Here is a 15,227-nt window from a genome sequence, read left to right as displayed (position 1 = left end):
TATGAATGCAAGACAAAGGGAGAAGACAAATCGTGCTTGCTGCTTCTCCTGTTTCTATTATATTTTGAGGACATTTCTGCTATAATACCAACTGAGAACACAAATAGAAGAAAGAAATTAACATACTGGAATAAAAGAGAAAAGTAGTCAGCCACAGAACAGCCTGGGTAATTTCAATATCCCATACACCTCCCTGAATGTAGCAGTAATAGAAATAAAAAAATATTATAGAACCAACTGTTACCAAAACAGTGAATACAGTTCTTACAGAAACCAACTATTGAAAAGCTAGGGAAGGAGAAAAGACACCAAAAATCACACTTTGCACAAGAGCCAAAATATTTCAGTGAAGGCTTGAGTGGAAGATACCAAAGAATTCATACATCATTGAAGGGGGACGGAGAGGGGCAGCAAACACTTGTGGAATGCCATGTCATTTATTAGCCCAGACACAAATAGCAATGCACACCAGAGAGCGTGAATTCATGAACAAATCACCTTTACTCCTTAGGAAGCCTGAAATGTTCAATTAGGTACTGTGACACTGTAATACAGTGCAGGGTTGCTACAGGAAGACCAAGAAATTTATAGAGGCTTCTTAAGGTGAATGGAGAATTGGAAATAAGGTTCACTGGGGATTTATGATAAACAAAAAAAAAATAACCCAAAGCTACCTGAAAGCCAGAATTCCTTTCTAAGGAATCGTCACAACACCACATCAAAGATGAGGGGACTTGAAAAGGATGGCCTGCTTTTAACAGAGCTTGCAATCAAGTGCATACCAAGTCTACACTGTAATTACACATCTGGAAGAAACATTCCTACATTAGTAGGAATGTATTGCATATTACATATACTGTTACATATTATATTGATACTTATTATTTTATGAATATCTGGTTGTAAAAATACTGCATTCCATTGCAGTATGCATGTCCATAGCAGGCCTGTCCAAAACTCTGGAAATACTAGATAAAAAGTCAATGAACAGCACATTCTTAAAGAAAACTGTTAGACACAGCATGATCTGTAAATAATAATAAGTAAATAAAATAGAACTGCTTTTATTAAATGAAGATAATAAAAAGTTATAATCTAAATTCTAAGTATACTTCATAAAGCTGTTGGTGCAAAATGTCTGTCATATTTCCATTGTTTATATTCTCTGATACTATTAAAAAACCAAATGACCACCACCAAACAGAATTTAGATATATATTCCCTATGGTTCAACTGTTGTTATTATATTTTTATTATTATACATGTTCATGGTCAGAGTATTTTTCAAATTATCATCTTTCTACTTCTTCCAATTATCACTCTTTTACTGACTTTTAGTCACAGGCTATAACAGTGATCGCTATATCTTAGTACCAGTATTTTCCCATTTCAGTTTAATTCTGTCCACCTGGGAAAATGCTAAACATAATAGCAAATCTGTTTCTCATCAGATCAGGTCACAAGATGACAAATGGTACTGCATGTGTGAAGACAGCTGCAGCAGGTTATGCATAAGCGGAAAAAAACCAATAATTTTCCTTTTGAAAACTTACTTTATTCCTCTTCATACTTCAGACAAATGGGAATATCATGCTTAGTGCAATCCAAGTGCTATAAATAGAACTAACCAAGTATTATGGAAGATAAATTTACTGCAATTTTATTTCAATATTAAACAGAATATGCTGCCAAATAGTACCATAATATTAGAGTACTATAAAACTAATCTGACAAATGTTCTGAATTTCAGATGCTAAGTAGATTCTTTACCAACTTAAGGTAATGCAAAAAATCAGCAATTACTTAGGATGTAGTGTCTTAAAATACACTTAAAATACACTAACACACCACACTAAGAAATTGAAAACTGATGATCAGGTCCAGAAAGCTACATAAATACCAGAAAAGCTGAAGCTTCCTCTAAGTTATGCAGCAGATTTAGACAGCAATATTAATAAGTTTCTGGATAACAGTCTGTAATATTCAGAGAAAACACAGGTTATTTTAACACGTACAGGATTTTTATGCCAGCAGTGTAGGAGTCTAGACCTCATAGCAGCCTTCTGGTATCTGAAGGGGGCCTATAGGGATGTTGGGGAGGGACTATTCATTAGGGAACTTAGTGATAGGACAAGGGGTAACGGGTTCAAACTTAAACAAGGGAAGTTCAGATTGGATATAAGGAAGAAATTCTTTACTGTAAGGGTGGTGAGGCACTGGAATGAGTTGCCCAGGGAAGTAGTGAATGCTCCATCCCTGGCAGTGTTCAAGGCCAGGTTGGACAGAGCCTTGGGTGATATGGTTTAGTGTGAGGTGTCCCTGCCCATGGCAGTGGGATTTGAACTGGATGATCTTAAGGTCCTTTCCAACTGTAAATGTTCTATGATTCTAAGTACAGAGTCTAGACTATGTACAGGATAGCCTTTATGGTTTGCTCTACACTACTGGCATCTGAAGAACACCAAGTACTATTGTGGATCTTACTTGAAATTTGTGGAGAAGCACCATTATCTCCCTCCAAACTGAGCCCCCATTTGTGTTAATAGTTTTAATAAAAGGAAGAGCATTTGCCTATCTGACATTACTTACATTAGTAGACTTCAGGATATTGACTGTGTTCAGAAACAGAATTTTATCAGGTCATTAATCTTAAAATCATAGAATGGTTTGAGTTGGAAAGGACCTTAAGGATCATCTAGTTCCAACCCCCTTGCCATGGACAGGGACACATCACACTACACCATGGCTGCCCAAGGCTCTGTCCAACCTGGCCTTGAACACCTGAACGCAGGGATGGAGCATTTACCTCTTAGTTTACTCCTTACTGTTATTAGCATTTTAAAGAAAGTTTTAATGACCTTAACATGAGGCAGAGAACCTGAGACTGCACTGTTTCAGGTGTCAAAATGAAGTTACCAGTCTTAAGTCACAGGCTTGCCAAGCCAGTGAAGAAGGCTTTAAACTAAAGTAGCTGTGGAAGGCTACCTTGGGCTGCACTGTAAGAACCATGGCCAGCTGGTTGAGGGCAGAGCTCTACTCTGCTCTTGTGAGACTCCACCTGGAGTACTGCATCCAGATCTGGAGTCCCCACCACCAGAGGGACATGCACCTGCTTGAGCAAAGCCAGAGGAAGGCCATGAAGATGATTAGGGCTGGAGCACCTCTCCTGTGAAGACAGGCTGAAGAGCTGGGCTTGTTCAGCCTGGAGAAGAGAAGGCTCCAGGGAGAAGTTACAAAAGTCCTCCAGTACCTAAAGGGGGCCTACAAGAAATCTAAAGAGTGACATTTTACAAGGGCATGTAGTGACAGGACAAGGGGGAATGGTTTAAACTGACAGAGGGGAAAGTTAGATTGGGCATTAGGAAAAAAACAAAAATCTTTAGTATGAAGGAGGTGAGGCAGTGGCACAGGTCGCCCAGAGAAGTTGTGGATGCTCCATATCTAGCAGAGCTCAAGGCCAGGTTGGATGGGGCTTTGAGCAACCTGGTCTAGTGGAGGTTGTCCCTGACCATGGCAGGTGATGGGGATGGAATTGTATGATCTTCAAAGTCCCCTCCAACCCAAACTATTCTATGATACTATGATTCTGTGTGTTTATACCATGTTACCGTATGTACACAGTATGTCTTTCCAAGGTTTTATTTTTCTTTGTGTTCACTCTAGGTCTATATATTGTATCAATTTATATCTGTCATATCAGTTCCTTTCAATCACATCAAGAGAGGAAGGAACTGGCTTGCTGCAATTCTTTACATGCGCAAAGCACATTGGTTTTTCTTCTTTGGCTTATCTGTTGCTTTGGTGCTGTTTCAGTCCAGTTAGTCTTGGCTTGAGTCCTGACAATGCTCCTAGAGAGCAACGATTGACTTCAGGCAATGGTAATGACTTCAGACACTGCCATGTCAGCTGTTGCTCAAGCCCAGCACAAGCCCACAATTGAGAAATTCCCATTAAAGCATAACATGACAACTCAGAGTGATCTCCCATGGCACCTTCACTGAACACAAGCAGAGTCCCACTACAGGGTGTCTTTCCAGTGGGAACAAAACAAATAAAACCCTGAACCAGCTTTGGAAGCTAGGGTCATGTCAGACATCATTATGTACATCTTTCAGTGCAGTTATAGCATTTAAAGGACATTTCTGAAGGAACAGCTCTATATTTCATCACTTGATCATAAAATCAAATGGAGTTTGGAAGCACAGGATTATTAATCCTCATAAAATCTTACGTGATTCTATACCATATTTACCTAAGTTCAATTACATGGAATGTGTCAAATATTTTAATGAAACAATTTCTAACAGCTATATTTATTCGAATACTAGAATTCAACTGATATTTTACTATGAAGGTAACAGACTATGTGAAGCTGTGCAGTTTTAGCCTCAGCCATTTATGAATACAGAGCTAAGTAAATGTCTTCTTCATAGTGATCCAACTGTCAGTTAACTGTGGAATATGCATTGAGCAAATTAATGTTTGGTTTTCTATTTATATTTCTCCTTTCAGGAGCAATAATAAAAAGCATAGTGTTTAAAGGAACACAGTTGGATTAATAAACTGCTAAACATAAAATGAATGATCATGCCAGGTGAAGCACAAGGTGTGTCTAACGTTCAGAAATTGTGAACGGCAGCCAGGAGTGGAAATGGATAAAAAAACCCATAAATGTATTTTTCCTGATATAACCACCCTATTTACTCCCTCCTTATGGTTCTTCCTGAGCCAGAATTCACATCCACAGTATCATACTTCCTCCTTTGGTGATATCTCTAAATCACTTATATCTTCATGAAAAGAAAACTAACCAAGAAATATAAAGAAAACCCAACTCCCCAAACCTTCCTTTTGTTTCAAACCCCCTGCCAAACAGCATCACTGCTCCTTCCTTAAAAAAAGACAGGAATATTTCCTATTCATCTTCTCCATATCTCCCATGGTTTTATAAAGTCTGCATACCTACTGCCTAACACCCATTATCTGTTTGAAGCTCAAGAATACCTCCTTTCTTATAGAAACCACCCTGCATCTCTGATCAAAACCTTTGATCCACCTTTTCTAGTTACACTATATCACTCATTCAAACCAGGTAACCAGGATTCCATCAGCACTTGATCAGTGGCTCAGCCACCCATTCACACAATTGGGTTATGATATCTTAATTCGCATTAAGAATTATTTTGAATTTTTACTTAGAAATTAAGGGCTCAGATATATAGAAAAACCCATGTCTTCTACATTCTTCAGCAGAAGGGGAAGAATGTCAATCACAAATCTTTTCATAAGCCTAAAATCAAGCGTGACAAACTTCAGAATAAACAAACTTCAGGAACAACATCCCTGTACCTAATCTGTTAAGCGCCCTTCAAGAATTGTTAAGAACAACTACTCAAATATATGTTGTTGGTTTTTTGTTTGTTTTTTCTTTATATTTGGATAACTACTATGCTGGTGTTTTCAGGGAACTACACACAGGGTCTACAAATCCTCTGATTCAGAAAAATTGGCCTGTTCTTCCCCCTGTGTGTGTCTGCTGATACTGAATTCCAACTGCCTTTCATCTTTAAATCATTTGGCATGATGAGATCTTTCTGCAACACTTCATTCTAATTCTGATTATTCTGGACCATTCCGGATGCATAATTCTTGCTTTAATAAATGACTACTTACATCCTTTGTACTCAACATCTAATCTGCCATTGATCCAAGAGAAGAATTTTCCACTCATCCTCTTATATTTTAAAAGCCTTAGATAAAGGGCCTTGTTGAAAGCTTTTGGGAAATTGAGTTAACCACACAAAACAGATCATCCTTATTCACATGCTGATGACTCTTCTAGCAGACTTCTGAATTATGATTAAAATCTTAAAGTCAGGTCTGCTCTTCCCCATTTATTGTATTAATTCATGGGCCAAGTACCTTTATTTTCCAGAACAGTTTTACTAATTTAGCTGCTAACAAAGCCAAATGAAGAGAACTTTAAGAAAACAAAACCAATGAAAACCCAGCAACAACAAAAACACAACAACAAAACCTGTCATCTTATTTCCATCTATCATTTTGCTAATAAGATGATTTAAGCAACAGATAAAAGGCAAGAGTTAGAATTTCAGCAATTTCTTGTATCAATTTCTCTAGCATATTTCTTTAGCGTACTTGAATGAGTAGCTGGTGCAAAGATTTCCTATCCTACATTATTCTATTATTATTCTCAGATACTTTCAACTGACATCTCAAGACTTCCCAGACTAGTCACCCGATGTTGTTGGTGTATTTGCTTGTGTCGAAATACAGTTTATTTACCCTTTTCTCCAATAACCTCTTTTGTCACGAATGCTTTCTTATGCAACAACTATCTTTCAGCATTGGAAACTCTCTGGAAGACTTCATACCATTTAATAATTCAAATAAAACCTTTTACAATCAGGGTGGGATTTTTTGTTTGTTATTTTAGTATTTTGGCCTTGCTTATTTTATTTTTACATTAAATTGTAACCATGAAGTTTAGCAATGTAATATTCTCCTATTAACTCTCATAATCAGGAAAAAATATCTTATTTGTATCTATTTTATTGCCCTAGTACCAAATCAGCAACAGCAAAACCCCTTCCCATTCTTACACACAAACCAACTTTAATCATGTAATACATATAGGCCAATTCACATGAAAAAAGTACCCGTAAGATCTGTAACTCTGCACAGACATAATTCCACTCACAATTGAAATACAGCTACTTTTTCACTGGTATGTCACAGTTTTCTTTCTGGCAAGCAGCATGATAAAACCAGTTAGGCCAAGAAGTAAAAATATCTGCCAACTGCTGTATTTTTCTTTTACCTTTTTTTTTTTAATGTTTCATTACCGCCAAGGCAGTAAATGCATTTTTTTCATATTCAGAGGATAATGTTCTACATAAAACCTCACTTATCTAAATGGAAGGAAAAAAGTCCAAATCAGATCCTGGCTCCCATGAGAGGATATAAACAGCAACTTTCCTTCTGGCTTCAACACAGCACAGGCTACCAAGCTGAAGTTTCCCCTGAATCCACTGTAGTCTTCCACTATATTAGCTTGAAAATGTGACACCTTTTCCATTATTTTATGACATACTCAACATTTATGCCTTAAAATAGTCCTTTTCTCTTACTTCCTGGAATCACAAGAGAGAAGATTTCAAGCAGGAGGAAAGGACAGCCTTAAAAAATAGTGACTTCAGCTCTTTCAGTTGTGAGGAAAAATGTGACAAAACCACCTCTTGTGCACAGTAAGAGACAAAATACATTTTTAAATTTTCCAATTATTATTTTTTAAAGCCACGTCAAGATTTTCCTTAGGATCTTGATAAAAATAATTCTACATTGACCAGGATGATTCAGGGAGGAAACAAATACATTTTTAGACCTACCAAACATATAGGAGAATTTGCAGAAGTAATCTTACATTCTTAAGAGATTAAGAAAGAGGAAGAGATCCAGCCAGCCCTGGCTGAAGTTATAATTATGAAAATAATGTGTAATTTCAGGATAGTTTTTAGAATCCAATATACAAATGCTTGTATGCATGGATAATGTATGAAAATAAAAATAGATTTTACAGTGACATACAAGTTGCCATTAAATACCAGTTATTGCAGGTAAGTAGTAAGAATAGTATGCATATTGAAACTACCATACATTTTTAAATATAGGGAATCTGATAATTTTGTTACACTTCAACAGATGACAAATTGCTTCCTTATTTCCCTTTCCCCCTCCAAATTCCTATATACACAGTATTTTTAATTATGGGCTCTTTTCAGGTGTAAATTCCAAACATTTCCATATGAAGAGGCTCCTTTTTTTTATTCAGAGCAGGAAATTCAGACATACAAAAGGGAGGTAGGTATTTCAGTGGAGCATCCAGAATAACCTGTAACAAGTGACAGGTTTCCTGAACTCTGTGCCTATGAAAAAAAGGACTTCTGTCTCTCCACAAGGTAAACACAAATATTGGATTAATGCCTAATGACATCTCTACCTGTGGACATATTATTAAAAAAAAACAAACCCTCAACACATTATCTATTTTCTGTGTCAATTCTTCTAGCACTTTCATACCAGTCTTAACTCCTTTTATTCCAAAACGTTCCTTAAATCTGCAAGACTCTCATATTCATTAAAATAAGACCATAGAAGTACCATAATGATATAAAAACAAACACAGTGCAGAGGCTATTGTGGAGAATATCATATCCTCTCAAACTATATATAATATTTGCGATCAATAAACATACTAGATAGTATCACTGTCCTTTTAAATAAAAGTAGGAGCAAATAAAATGATGCACAGCTGGTGGGCAAATCAATAATACATTCTGATTATTTCAAAACATCTTGCTACTTTATGTGAGACTTGCACATATAAAACATGAAGATTGTTTCCTGCCTTTATAACACTTGCTAAACAGCTGGATTTGTTTCTGTGAGCAATTTAGCAAATTATTGACATATCCTCTCCAAAATACTGAGTTCTTGAACACCTATTTCTTGTATAGAAACACAGTGGTTTTATCCCTTCCTTATATCAGGTAGGAAAGAGTAGATTTGGAATTACAGTGAACATACTTCACACTGAGCACAGATTTACAAAGTCAGTCACTAGGCATCTCACTTATATAAATAAATATAAGAATAATTCAGGCTAACAGAAGAATGCAATTTTCAATATGTATCTTTCAAAAAAGATAATTGGCTATGTCTATTTTTTATCAAAACTATTTACACTACTCATTATTTTGATGCTTTCAATAAAATATTTTGCTTTTATTTTCCTCCTCAAGTGGTTACATCTTCACCAGCTTATATTTTCTACAACAGCATTCTGAATTTTACATGACTGCTCAAATAATGCAGTCACAGAAAAAAGAATTAAAAAAAAATCTAGACAGACTTAACTAGACAATGCATTCAGAGTGACTCTCTCACAGACTGTATACCCAAACACTTACAAAACTTAAATGAAAATACGCTTTTTCATTCGAGGGTGAACCTTTGTTCAACCAATGTGAAATTTCGCTGGTAGATTTGTGCAGCTATATCAATCTTGAAATACCACCAACATTGCATACATATACAAAAATCTAATTTCTGGGTTGAAAATTATGATCATTACAAGAGAAAAGATTTCTTTATCTTAATGAGTTTTTAAGCAAAAGTAAAATTAAAAAGGTTTTGTCAGATAAGAGAGAAACAAAAGTGATGCTGTCACAAGACAATTACAGTGAAACTACAACGTTTAAGTCTCTTGAAACAATACAGTACCAACTATAAATAAACTACCTAGTTTGGCTGGTACAGAAAACAGTACAGTCTAATTAGGGTAACATTCACTGGCATAATAAGCATGCTAATACAGAAATGCTTTTCCTGTTGAGCTACCATGTACAGAGAGAACTCAGTGCACAAAGACAAACAGAAACAAAATTCTGCACATAAAATAATATAGGAGATCCTCCTCCACTGTACATTTTAAATCAGAGTATTTCAAGAATACAAAGTCTTACAAAAGAAACCTGAACTATATTAGCTTTTTCTCCTTAAGGCAGAAATGTATATAGGAGTGCTATAAATATGGCAGATAGTCTGTATGCAATTTTCCTCTGTAAAAAAAAATAACAAACCCTGTAATAATGCCAAGATACCATGTGAAACAGCAATAGCCATGAAGCAAAGACATCTTTTGTTTGTTTCTTTCTAACCAAGTGGCAGATTACCTTTTTTTCTTTAAATCTGAAGCCAATTGGGGATTTTATAACAACATATTTTCCTCCTTTAGAGTGTTTAGTTCATTAGAAAAAGCTCTTGACCTTTCTACATAAAACTTACTCAGTTTTGAAGAAACTTACAGGGGCAAAATGTTTTCATACTATTGAGATGGAAGAATAGCCATTACCCTGCACTGAACATGAGTTCAGTGGCTGAGAGTACCCTGGGGAGGTGGATAGAGATGCATGCACTTCCTCACACCCACAACAGGGACTTGAACCCATATCACCTGCATTTACTGCATCTGCTCTGGTCACCTCCTTGTTGAGATTTTAGAGCAGCCCACACTTTCTTTCTTTACAGGAAAATTAAACAAAACTTGAGTGGTTTGCGTTAAAATGAATTCCCATTTCAAGCAGAGACTCATTCAAGAGTCTTTGTTACAAATAAGAAAAAAGTCCGTGGCACAGAAGACAGCGAAGAAAATTTACTGCCATGTATGGCTTGCTGCTTCTGCTTTGGAACAGCATATCGACTCTACCTTCTGTAGATGGGAGTATACATTTTGCAGAACTTTTTATTAATATTAAAATACATTAAATGAATGGATATAAACTAGAGATGAATTTGCCTGGTAATAACTTTGTAATTATGTATTTGAATTAAAAGCAGCCAAATGCTAATAAGACCTAGTTAAGTCCAGTGGGTAGCTGTGATTGCCTATTACTAAACTTGATCTTTTACAAATTGGGAAAGTTGCAGGGTTTCGATCTCAGAAAAAACAGGCGATTCTTCCATAAGGGTACTCATACGAATCAACTCTTTCCACTCAAATCTCACCACCTCTTCTCTGCTCATTTTGAAGAAACAAAGAAAAATGCCAGGAAGCTCAGTCAAAAAAGAGCTTGATGTTATTTTCTTTAGGCAGTTTCACAGAGATCCAGTTACTAGAATATTTTTTAAGATCATATTTTAAGTGAATTGTGTGTGCCATAGTGGCATTAATTATGCTGTCAATCACAGTGCAATGTTAGACCTAGTTAAGTTCCTGCATGATTCTTCTTCTGCCATCATTACAGGGTCTTAGTTACTTATCCTTTCTCATTTTGATTATTAAAAAGCATATTCCACCTACAGCAGACCTCTGCTGTCTCCTGATTCTTTGTCAAAAAAGGGGAAGAAAAAAAAAAAAAAAGGAAGACTAGATGCATTTCACTGTCCATTTTTTCCTGGGGAAGTATTCTATCCTGACATACCCCCAAGAGAAGCTTAGCCAATAGATGTGGTGAGTGAGACCGGATAGATTAATGAGCTCATTATAATTCATCAAAGAGTGATGTGAGGATGACTGCTCGCTTTAATTAGTTTTATTACTGTAGGAAATTGTTTCATATGCCAAGCTCATCACCAAGCATGCCTGGAAAACATTAGAGTGGTAATCAGACTTGATACGAGAACCTTTAATTAGCCTGTAAGGCTAAAGGCACTTATAATGACAAAGAAAGTATTAAAAAGATGGACATGAGAGTGGCTTGCATAAAATAATTTATCATGTCTAATAATTCGATAAACAGCAGAATGGTGATTTCAAGTTAAATATTTGGTGGGACAGCCATGTTGCTATGGCACACCTCATACTCTTCCTGTAATCATGACATTAGCTGACAGTAATAGATTTAGAAAGTTTAATAGGTCAGGTTTGCTCAGATAATAAATCCTAATGCAAATTAACTATGACTCAATTATTATAATGAAAATGTTAATTGGTAACTGGAATTTCTTCAGAAATATGTGGGCTTCTTTTCCCCCAGTCATGCCGCTGATTAGCTAATACATTTTCATATATTTCTTGCCAATTCTAAGTTGCAGGTAAGCAACAGGTAAAAGAATGGCAGATTAGGATGCAAAAAAAAGGAAAATCATCTTAAGAGTTTTGTTCAGTCTGACAAAGTCCTGCTAAGGAAAGGATTAAATTTTAGGACCCTCCCCCCCCTTTTTAACATTTAAAGGCCTAGAACACAGTCACATTCAAGGTCTCTTCTTCATTACACAGTAGTTTAATGTCTAATCTCTGTAACCTCAATAATTTATTACAATCATGACTACCTTATCATAATTTTAATTACACACTCTTTCTCTTTAAGCAACAGTAAATCTTTCTAAGCCCTTGTAGTGGTTTAACCCCAGCCAACAACTATGCGCCACACAGCCACTTGCTCCCTACCCTGCAGTGGGAGGGGGGAAAGGATCACAAGGGTAAAAGGTGAGAAAACTCATGGGTTGAGATAAAGACAGTTAAAAGACAGTAAAGCACAAGCTGCACATGTACAAGCAAAGCACAATACGGCATTTATTCACTGCTACCCACCAACAGACTGGTGTTCAGCCATCTCCAGGAAAGTAGGGCTCTATCACACATAATGGGTATTTGGGAAAACAAATGGCAGGACTGCAAATATCCTCCCTTCTTCCTCTTTTCCCCCAGCTTTTATTACTGAGGAGGACATCATATGGCATGGAATATCCCTTTGGTCAGTTGGGGTCAGCTGTCCTGGCTATGTCCCCTCCCAGATTCTTATGCATCCCCAGCCTACCCACTGGCTAGATAGTGTCAGAAGCAGAAGAGGCCTTGATTCTGTATAAGCACCACCTAGCAGTAATGAAAATGTCTTTTATTTATAGTGTTTGACGCACAAATCCAAAACATGGCCCCATACTAGCTACTATGAAGAAAATTAACTCTACCTCGGCAAAAACCAGCACACAGCCTAGTTTATTTATTTATTCCTGATTATTTGCAACTTGGATGTATTTAGTATTGAGTTTGGCCAGGGATGTGAAAGATAACAGGACTATCTTGTATAGGTATGCCACAACCAAAAGACACACTAGGGATAACATAGGCTCTCTCCAGAAATTAACAGGAGAACTGGCTACCCTGGATTTGGAGAAGGCTGAGGTTCTCAGTGACTTCTTCATCTTAGTCTTCAATTGCAAGAGCTGTGACCACACCACCCAAGTCTTGGAAGGCAGATGCAGGGACTGAGAATGAAGACCTTGGGCCCACTGTAGGAGAGGATCAGATTCAAGATCATCTTAAGAACCTGAATGTGCACAAGTCCACGGGACTCAATTCTCTTTTGCTTGTTATTGATCTCACACCTCTTAATCCTCTTCCTTTTATTTCACTTGGATCAGGCATAATTAAAGGCTGTACCTTCCTGAAGCCACACCAGTTCTAAGCCTAGAATTTTATATTCCCAAAAGATTTCTAATTACTTGAGAGTGGTTAGGGTGAACCATTACCAATAAAACTGAAAATATTTACCAGTAAGATTCCTGGGTCAATTTTCAATCATTGGAACAGGTGGAGGGATTTTTCTGGGTGTTACTTTAGGAATTATTAATACTGATTTCCCAACCCATCATTATTTGCATATTTCTTTTTCTTGTACATTATATTTTTGAGGCTCAATGGTATCCTTAGCAACTGAATTGGAATATTTAGTCCGACATGTGATCTGGAAATCACTTTAGATTTTAATAGCCCAATGTAAGGAGACATTTTCTGCAGCTTAAGCTGTGAAAGAGTAACAATAGAAACAAATCAAACCTACCACACCATACCAGCCACCTTTCATATCTAGGAAGGAGGATCTGAACAGGTTTCAGCATAGTCATCTGACAATTGTACACAGTCGATTTATTTAAGCTACAGAAAAAAGGTAATTTCAGCAATGCAAGACAGATGAACTTTATTCAGGTAAAATCTGTTCAGTATCAGATTTTTATGCATATAGGATAAAGCTAGCTATAGCTTTGGTAATCCATACAGTATCATTCCACACATCTTGAAGACTGAAAACAATGTGAGATGGCATATTTATTATTTACACTTTCTTATGAGCTGTTGAGTGGAACTGGGGTTAAGTATCAAATCTCAAGAAAGGCAGTAACACAAAAGAGACATTGAGAGCAGTTCTGCTTTACTATGTTGAGCTGATCCTCTCTGAACTTGAAGTATAACTGCCATCAACAACGCAAAATCAAAAACTGTTTTTGTCCATTTGCCTGAAAAATAATTCAACATACTAAAAAGTTATGTTTGTCCTGGAGTAAGACCTATTTCACAGTTTTCTTTAGTAACAGGATTAGCTTATCACTTATCAGAAGAAATCTTTTGGGAAGGGGGAGGAAAGAGAGAAAGAAGATTCTGGATCTTCAGTGTTTTGGGATTTTTTCTTGTAAGAATGCAAAGAGGTGGTGAAATACCACATGCAACCAAGGACACTTGTTTTTTTCTGTATTATAGTTAAATACTCAGAAAAGTTTCATTCTCTTTACTAAGTATGCTTTTTGTAATGTTGTACCATAATACCAGCTTTAAAACATTTTAAAAACACTCCTCCAGATATTATAAGACTGATCTGTATACCTTCTATTTTCTTTTTATAAGGCTACACGGAAGAACCCATTTGTAGACTAATGCTTACAATTCTTACAATGAATCTGTTCTTCACATGTTTTGTAAATTACACAATAAAGACATAGTAGGAAAAGAATCTGTATACTTGTGAAAAGAATACTTTCAAAATCCCTGTTGAACTGGCCACTGAACCTTTAAATTATGTTCATGTTGTTCCTTGTCATCACTGAATACTCTATTTACATCAGTTTGCTTGTGGAAAGAATACAATCACATTTCTAACACTTACTGTCAGTGAGTACTAAGAACAAAAGCTGCTGCTGAAGTACTTGGCCACATATACAAAAAACATAGGTTTGTTTTGGTTTGAAAATTAATAGTAATAGGATTCTTTAGATATGCAGAGCTATATATGGGTATGCAGAAACACATGAGATACACTTTCAAAATAAACTTAGAATTTCCATTTCTTCAGTTTTGTGATACATGACACAGGAAAATCCAAACAATGGTTCAGTTTTGAAAACATGCACATAGAAATCTTCAGGATAACATGAACAGGCAGAATCTGAAAATTACTGTGAGTTCTGCTGTGTTTGGACCAGTCATATCAAACAAATATTTATTTTTAACAAAATAATAGTTTTGATTAAAAGAAACACAGTCCAATAGATTTAAAACAAATTATAATTTAATTTTGTCAAGTTCTATGTATCTTTAATAGTCAATCATAACATCTTTCTAACTCTGGTAACAAAGTTATGGTAACACGTCCTGGTAACATGTCTGGTAACAAGTCCTTCATTATCTTATTAGCACTCTACTTACTGTAGATCACTCATATTTTCTCAAATACGTATTTTTAAAAAACTTAATGGCTATGATATCAATCATATTATTCTTTTATGAAAAAATAAACCTATTTTTTTCATCAGCATAGCCTGCTCATGACAAATGACTTATCCAAATAACATCACTGATCCGTATCAATCTTTATGTCAAATTCAGTCTTCGCGACTTCAACTTCAAAAATGAGCACTATGTCAGTCCTTCA

At 36.1% G+C, this 15,227-nt stretch overlaps 1 protein-coding gene across 1 annotated transcript in view; it reads right to left on the bottom strand.

The window, feature by feature from the left end:
• CCSER1 (coiled-coil serine rich protein 1) overlaps positions 1–15,227 on the bottom strand; it is a 446,682-nt gene that overhangs the window by 56,405 nt on the left and 375,050 nt on the right. The gene's annotated exons all lie outside the window — the stretch shown is intronic.

Source organism: Melopsittacus undulatus, chromosome 7 (assembly GCF_012275295.1).
Source record: "Melopsittacus undulatus isolate bMelUnd1 chromosome 7, bMelUnd1.mat.Z, whole genome shotgun sequence".
NCBI lineage: Eukaryota > Metazoa > Chordata > Aves > Psittaciformes > Psittaculidae > Melopsittacus > Melopsittacus undulatus.
Note: the sequence above shows the minus strand (reverse complement) of the source record. Positions and strands in the feature narration are given on the sequence as shown.